The sequence below is a fragment of the Miscanthus floridulus genome, chromosome 7 (genome assembly GCF_019320115.1).
Source record: "Miscanthus floridulus cultivar M001 chromosome 7, ASM1932011v1, whole genome shotgun sequence".
Classification (NCBI taxonomy): Eukaryota; Viridiplantae; Streptophyta; class Magnoliopsida; order Poales; family Poaceae; genus Miscanthus; species Miscanthus floridulus.
In genome coordinates, this window is record NC_089586.1 from 113,562,972 (window position 1) to 113,571,941 (window position 8,970).

Consider the following 8,970-nt stretch of genomic DNA (forward strand, 5'->3'; position numbering starts at 1 on the left):
ATATATTGAATTTCTAATTCATAGACTTTTTTGTAGGATGGCGCAATTCCACCTGCTCGACTCGACGTACGAGGCGACCCACCGAGGACGTCTCATAGCGCAGGGGCATGTAATAATCTATATGTTTTGTTCAAATTTTGGTGAGCATACATGTGTTCGTGAAGTAACATGAGACTATGTTTTATTCCATATAGGACCTTCTGCTCCTTCATCCTAGAATGCACAATGGGTTCTTGGACATGCGGTACGACAATAGGTACACTCCTTTCCTGCAAAGAGCTGGTCTAGATGTCATCTCTTTTCAGGTTCATCGTGGGTTGCCCAAGTTCAACTCAGCAGCCATAACTACGTTGGTTGACAAGTATTATATTCAATCATTGCCTCCAATCATTGTCATTTGTTCATGTGCTTGGCTTTTTGACATGTAATCTTGCTTTATCTAAAATATAGGTGGTGGTCGGAGACTCACAGCTTCCACCTACCTTTTAGGGAGATGACAATAATGCTTCAGGACTGTCAAAAGATGTTAGGCCTGAGGATTCATGGCAACCTAGTCACCAGGCAGTGCAGGTTAGAAGGCTGGAGAGCACGAGTGGAGGCCTTCCTTGGGCGTGAGCTTGGCGAGCAAGGGGCTCACACTTCTAGAGTTCTTATCTCCTGGCTTTGGCAAGAGTTCGCATAGTGCCCCAAGGAGGCAGATGAGGAGACAGTTCGGTACTACTGCAGGGCATGGATCCTACACCTGTTTGCATGCATTCTCTTCCCTAATGCCATGGGTGACACTGCCTTCTAGATGTGGGTCCACTGCCTTAGTGACTAGGACTAGGCAGGTCACTATAGCTGGGGCTCTGCAGTCTTAGGTTTTCTATACCGGTAGCTGTGCGAGGGGTGTCGTCGGACTTCATCCACCGTGTCACTTGGTGGATGCGTGTACCTACTCTAGCTGTGGATGTGGGCTCATCTTCTAGTTGGTCGTCCGAAGGTTCTAGCTCATCGTGAGTGGTTCCAAGGTTAGCCTCCACATCGGTAGCCGACGTGGGCGTACCTTTGGGACTAGGTGAGGGTTCCATATGTGAGGTTTGAGCAGGCATACATTGAGTTCATGAATGAGCTAGACACGCTCACGGCGTCAAGTGTAAGTAAATTTTATTTCCCATGCTGGTTTGAAATGGATTAGTATACCATATAACATCTTGTTTGGACATGTTGTAGGTGGAGTGGGAGCCGTAGGATGGAAAGGAGGCACTTTCTTTTCAGTTGAGCAACATTTGTGGGTTCGAAGATGACTTCTATAGGATGAGGTGCCCTCTAATCTGCTTTTATGCTATTGAGTTCCATCTGCAAGATAGAGTTACACGCCAATTTGGAGTGAGACAGCTTTGGCCAACGGCTCCATTCTCGACTGACGTTGACTTACACAAGTAAGTGTTTTGCTATTTCAAATGTCTCATGATGGTCCATTTCTATTAATATGGTGACATGTACATGGATTCAAGTAACGATAACATATGTGCAGGTTGGATCATCAGAAGAACAAAAAGATTTTTGACTGGGAGAAGCACCACCAGTTCTACCTTGAGCAATTGGAGGAGATGTATGACAACATGGATGAGAACAACGAGCCACACACGAACCGTGAGTTCAGGTGGTACTAAGCTTGGTACCAACATGCGACATGTTGTAGGCTGAGAGTACAATGGACATAAGATGACTACGCCAACATCGAGTTCTTCGACGATGAAGACACGGCGTACGACCAATCTACTCATGTAGGAAGGTAGGTGGAGGTAGGACCGATCTTGGACAGAGTGGTAAGTCAATTGCCTTATTTTTCTACATTAAGTTGTATACCAATACATTAGGCGTTAGAGTTATCTATTTTAGTTAGTGCCACCTTCGAGCCATATCATCCTTATAATACGTTAGATTCTTGTACAAAAGAAAACAAAACCTATTGCTATCTGTTTAGAAGTATTATTATAGAGAACTTTGTTGCAGGGCAATACACTCAAATGCTCCGTTGAAGACATTGAGCGCTTTCAACCGAGAGTCAGGGACGACGACATGCGTAGCTTTCTAGACATAAGATTCCAAATATTCTTTCAAACATATTATTAATACGTTAGATTCTTTCAGTTAATATAATTTTGTACAGCAGAAGCTATCACGTCGACTACGCCGTGCGGCTGCTCGTTGTGGTTGCAGGACAGACACGATGCAAGACGTGTATGTTCCTTCCACAGATAGAGGAGGCTTAGGTTCCTCTAGCCAAGCAGCTATAGGGGACGGGGATGAGGACGACGACGACGATGAGGACGATGTGGACCAGAGGCATGAGGAGCTTGGCCCCTCTCAGCTCCATGACGCTCCCTCGACTTAGCCAACATAGCCTCCAGGCGCTAGGCGACGCCATCCACCTAACCCTTAACTCCAGGTATGAGCGCTCTCGGTCACAAGGGTAAGGATAAGAGTAGGAGGCTGTAAGGGTTGTGGTAGATGTTAGTACGCACTATTATGGATTTTGTATTTATTTTCCTATAACTATTTGGGACTGTACGGATATTGTGGACTATTTGGACTGTGCAGGACATGTTATGGTGATTGTAATGTTCATTGTGGTTGCATTGTGCTCTTTGGATGATTAAATGTTTGGATTATATAATGATGTCTTTGTTTGTAACTGTGGATGCTCCTGAAACAAGGGAAACTCTTGCGATTTTTTCCATAAATCATTAATCATACTATACTGCTAAAAAGACACAAATGTAGTACACTGCTAAAAAGGCACAAATGTACTACAAAGATCAAATGAGACACATATGTTTGTGTTTCTTGTTTATCTACTGCCTGTTGGATGGTTGGCTTGGGTTACTATTCTGCAGTGGCTTCTAAACCTACGTAGTTTGAGGACTGATGCCTGGACGCCGCTAGCAAAGTGACATAAAATTTGTGCATGCTTCGTTGAACATAACAAGTTTAAGCTATTATACATGTCTAAAGATTACAAACATAGAAGACAACAAAGGGGAAAAAAATAAAACAAAGTGTGCAACGAATAAGTAGAGTGTTGCATCGCAACTAACAGTGTAACAATGGATTAAGGGCCTATAGAGTAACTTGTACACAATATTACTGCTTAAGTTATATAGGATGTAAATTATGCAAAACCTTCAACTTCTTTAATGTTCCATCAACTCTTAGAGGAAACAAAATGTGACGTTGTGTTGCATTACAGGATTGGCTTCTTATATGATTATTAACTTCATTTGGGTACAAAAATACAAATGAGCAATGATATTAAGCTGAATATTATGACCACAAATAATAAAACCAACCACATAATGAAAAGTCCAATACTATACCACATTAAACAACATAATAATACTAGAAGTACGTGCTGACACTAGACATAGGGGGCAAATACACTTTCAAATCCTCAGTCTAAAACATATTGAGTAAGCAACTCATCATCCGAGTACCAGTCCTCTACCACAACCCTGTTGTTGTGGCTAGGCTCACCTGCATTGCTCTGACCTACCTGTCGCCTGTAGTAAGAGGCCTCCGCTTTATCTGTGGCCTGAGTGAAGAACGCGTCGTCATCCTCCATCGTCTGCAAGCCCGCCTCTGCTAGAGCGATGAGCTCGCTTAGTCTGCTAGTGTCGTCCTCAGCCTCCTCCTATAAACCCGCCTCTGCTAGAGCGATGAGCTCACTCAGTCTACCAGTGTCGTCATCATCCTCATCTCACTCAGTCTACCAGTGTCGTCATCATCCTCGTCTCCCTCATCAGACAACACAATCGGTGATTGAACGGTGTGACTAGCTCGCGATCTGTGCTCATCTAACTTCTTTTCATCATACCTTGCACGAACCACCTCTGTGGCATGTTCCTCATTGCATCCAATCCATTCATCTATAAAATACAATCAGTTAGCAACGTGATTATATTTCATTTAAAATCAAGCAACAAAAAAAGGCTTTCAAGCACTCACTAGCACATAATGCAACAACATGCTCGTTCAAGATCTGCATCTATACTCTTGTCTCCTCCCTTGCCATCTCCTCCTCTAACGTCATCCATCTCTCCAATCCCCCTTTATCAAGCCCAACATCGATCGGGATACAAATACCGCGCTATCTAGCAAACCCACACATCTTTTCTTTATGATGTTTAACGAATAGGTTGACGTAGTCAGGTCCATATCCCCTCTTCCGTGCAATTACTTGCCTCCCCTTCAGTTCATCCAAGAACTTAGCTTGACCATCATAACATTCCCACCTGCATTTCCTAGTGCTCTGTTCAAACAAAAAATTATATCATATATGTCTTAGCAAAAGAAACAAAATACGATTTCATGTTAACCATAAAAATAACCAACCTCATTATAGTCAAAGATATGGCTGCAATAATGGCCTATTCCAAGCTTCGAAGGGACTAGGCCATAGTTGGATTTAACACCACATTCGCACATAATAGGAGGTGCTTTGTAAATTACCTTTTCTTTCTTCTTTTTCTTAACCTTTCGTGGTTCTTCGGGCCATTGGTTCTTAGAACCATACAATCACTCCTTTAAACGACACTTCGTCATTGAAAACACCTAAATAAGGTGACATTAGTACATGAACACATATAGCTTAACATTTCAACACATACACTTTGCACTTACTTTATGCTTGTTTGGACACACAAACTCCAACGTATTCTCAAGGTTTATCATAGCTCGATCTCTGCAATCGCACAGAGAAGGTTCCTCAAGTTGTCTAACTGCGGCTAGGTGTTTCTCCTTAGAGAGAATTCCTTATTTGACACTGGAAAAATGAGTCGTTCCTTTCTTGGCCCTGAAATTTTCTTCGTTTCCTATTTGACACTCACTTCAACTTTCATCCCTAATTTGACACTACCGTCAAATCTGTTAGCTAATGGTGTTAACTGGCTGTTAAAAAGACGTTTTTGCCCCTAGAAAAAAGCGGCGAAGCAAATTTAAGAGGAAAAAACCTACGCCTTTTTTTTGCAGCTGGGCGCATGCATTAGAGGTGGGCGCATGTTTTTTTTCCTCTCAAATTTGCTTTGCCGCTTTTTTCTAGGGGCAAAAACGTCTTTTTAATAGCCAGTTAACACCGTTAGCTAACGGATTTGACGGTAGTGTCAAATTAGGAATGAAAGTTGAAGTGAGTGTCAAATAGGGAACGAAGAAAATTTCAGGGCCAAGAAAGGAACGACTCATTTTTCCAGTGTCAAATAAGGAATTCTCTCTTCTCCTTAGCCGTCATTGGTGGAGGGTTAGGGGGGTGGAACCCACCGCTTAAAGTGCTCACGTAGATGTCTCCCTCTAAACCAATCATCGAAAAAGAGGTACCTAGGGTCAAACTTGTTTGCACTGTCGATCCATAGAAAGAAAACACACCTCTCATGGTCCTACACAACGAGATTCCAACAAAATATTAGTACCATACTTACACAAATAAAGAAAAAGACAGTGGAAAGAATTTCTTACATTAAAACGACTGCATGTGTAGAAGCACCACGCCGATGTGTCCGGATGTTTCGATTGAAACACGTGGGCCGGGAAACCACAGTCACAGTTAGGGATAGAGAGGTCAGGAGGGACGGGGTATCTTTGCTAGACGCGTCGGGGTATAATTCTCGAGGATGGCCCTGTTTTCACCAAAACTCATCCTAATACATTTCTTGCATCTAACAAAACGGATGTAACTTAACAAACAAAAATCAAAACAACACAAATTAATGTCAATGAGAACCATAACTACAATACAACCAATTTTGTTCTAAGAACCAAAAGTAATTAACATTAAACCTTAAACCTATGGTTTCCCATTTAATGTACAACAATGAACCCATAACATAACTACATGCGCTGCGGTTACCTAGGTTTGCTAGTTTTTTCCACGCCTTGGCATCATCCTACGGTTGTATAATACAAATATTGAGGGATAGAATGAAACCCGAAGTAATGATGATTCTTAGGTTAAAAATTCCGACTAATATATACCGAATCGATGTGAAAAAAAAAACTAGGAGAGGAGTGAGGATACCTTGCTCTCGAAGATCTACGAATCAAATCAAAGTTTCGAAGGTCCAATATGTCGATTCGTGAGGTAGGACGAAGTAAGGAGAGAAAAACCCCGAGAGAGAGAAGAAAGAAGAGGAAGAAGGCTCGGGCAGGAAGGTTGGGGCTAGGGTTAAAACACCAGCTCGACGCCAGTAACCCTGGCGCCGAGCTCGACGCCAAAATCTACGGCGCCGAGATGACTGTCATGTCACCGCCACGTCTGCTTCGAGCCCAAGATCTCAGCGCCAGGGACGCTGAGGCCGAGATGTGTAAGCTCGGTGCCAGTAACGATGGCGCCGAGCTAAGGGTCTAGATTTTAAAATCTTTCCTCCAGGGACATATTTATGAAAAAATTTCAAAAAAAGGGCTAAAAAATAAAAAAAAAATCGGCAAATGCACAGCTTGAATGATAAAAATGCATGTGACCTTTTAATATCTTATCCTCAAAAGGTGCAAACCAACATTAAATAGTTTCAGTATATAGTACTTTGAAAGAGTGAAAAAAGGTGCCACATGACTAGATTTGAAAAACTGAAGGAAAACGGTCAACATAGAGAAGCGGAGGAAATCGTAATGGATTGATAAAAGTTTCATAGCAGTGAAATAGCGTATTAGGCATAAAGCAAAGTGAGGAAGAACATTAAAAAGAATGAGATACGTTCTTAATTAAATGTGCAGTGATTTAAATGCTAGAACACAACATTCCGAAGAAGCTAATTACTAAATGCTAATAGAAATGCCAGATTACCCATGAATGCTTATACATGCAACCAGTAGTAATGAAGAAAATGTCGATAGGGTGTGCACATGACCATGATTTTGAAAAACAAACTTGAGAAAATAGACTCCATATTTTCTCAATTTTACAACAGAGAACCACAACATAATCAGGCCCTAGATAATGGACTAGTGTGAAACAAAAATAACCTAAAGCTTATCAAGCCTAGAAAACAACAGAATCAAAAGCTTCTAGTGAGATGAAAGAGCAAGTAACCAGAGCTTCCGAACAACGCAATAGAACAAATGTTTAAAGCTTCTGTAACTTGCAGAAACTGGCATTAATTTAGGTTTAGGAAGTAACGAAAGCAGTTGCCAGGATCAACTGCCCTTCTTTCTAAGAACATGTGCCGACAGTTACTAGGAAGTACGGAAATCATATGACGGTAAGCCCACATGCCATGAGTAAGCTTCGCAACCGACAAACCGTTAACATTCCCTGCGGTTTCAACAAACACAACAGGACAATTCAAGGGCAACACTTCAGAAAGTATAATTGGTATCATTTGTGAATATCCTGTGGTTGGATAAATGCAAAGGATGACATTTCTGAAAGTATAAACTGGCATCATTCGCGAACGGTTGATAACGAATCCCGGAAAATAAGGAAACATAAGTAGATAATGCCACAGATACTAAAATAGGAGGTAATTGTTGTTGCCTCAGCTAGTGTATGTTGAAGGTTGGAATAAGCTAATAAGCTGCGGAGTCCCTCCTATCATCATCAACCAAATAAGAAAAGGACACTTGCTTTTGTGGGCAATCACCTGACCTTAGAATACTAATACCATGTCGTTCTAGCTGTCAACATCATGACAATAGTCAAACAGCACACGGGGAACTTAAAGATGCACCAAAGGAATGTATTTTTAACTACTACTATCAATGTCACCCCGCACTAAAGTAGTTATTAGTTAAGCAGATTCATGTCCCATTTTAAGTAAGCCTGCAAATCTTCAGGTAGACAAATGGAAAAGGATCTCTTACCTATTGAAGACAGCAGCCAGAGTCTCAAAATTGGTAAGTGCCTCGACAAACTCCTTGAGCTCCGCTGCCCTCTTGATCGATGGCAACTTGAGGACAGGCGCACGAGACATTGCATCCCGGTACAGCGAGCTGACGGCGCCCCCGGACGCAGCGATGGCTCTGCAGCCGCGGTTGACGCTGGCCACGAGACATCCCTCGGTGGTAGCCATGGGAACATGGTACTGTACCCCATCCAGGAGCAGCGGGCCGACGACCCCGACCGGCACCTGCACGTACCGGATGGGCATCTCGCAGCATTGCTGGCCTGGTAGTCCATCCCGTCGAGTGGGAGCCCCTCGACGCCCCGCCCCGTCATCCGCCGCAGCGCCTCCCGCCGCAGCCTGGCCGCGCGGTGGCAGTCTCCGAGGCGCGACTCGAGGTGGTGCGACGGCAGCGCGCCGGACACCACAGCGGCGACGATCTCCTCGTCCCCGTCCTCCACCCCGTCATGCAATGCCTCTGGCGCGTCGGCGTCGGTGTCGGCGGCGGCGGCGCGCGTTTGGTTGGGGGAGCCGCCCTGGTCGCGGCTGGCGGGGGTCTCGGTGTTCGCAGATGGGATGCCAGTGCCGCAAAGGCTGAAGACGTACACGATGGATGCCAGCTGGCAGACCACGGTGACGAACTCGCGGCCGCCGAGCGGGAACAGGAGCCGACGGTCCCTGTCGCTGCAGAGGCGGAGCAGGTCGCAGGAGGAGAGCACGAACGAGATCATCACCAGGACGTTGGCGATCCACGCCGAGATGGGCAGCGAGCGCGCCGCCGCGATGCGGCCTCCGAGCCGGCGCACGTCCATCCACCACCGCTCGGGCATAACCGGCCACCACCGTCAGGGGGTTAGAGCGGAGCGCGAGCGAACCGGGGGGCGCGTGCGACGATTGTGTGTCGTGCGTGCAGCAACTGCTGGTGCGGGAGCCGGGGGGGGGGAGGGGGGGGGGGGGGGGGGGGGGGGGGGGGGGGGGGGTGGGCGGCGGTGCGTAGCATGCCGTGCGGGACCAGCGTGGTGCGGTCTGCGGGGGGTGGTCGGTTCGTCGATGGGGATCGAACGGACGCGGAGCGGCCGCGGGGTTTCTCGCGCTGGTGGTGTGCACGAAACCCGCA

General features: G+C 45.3%; 1 pseudogene; it reads right to left on the reverse strand.

Annotated features, from left to right (window-relative positions):
• Window positions 1–5,283: 5,283 nt before the first annotated feature.
• LOC136464324 (3-hydroxy-3-methylglutaryl-coenzyme A reductase 1-like) lies at window positions 5,284–8,754 on the reverse strand (annotated as a pseudogene).
• Window positions 8,755–8,970: the final 216 nt, after the last annotated feature.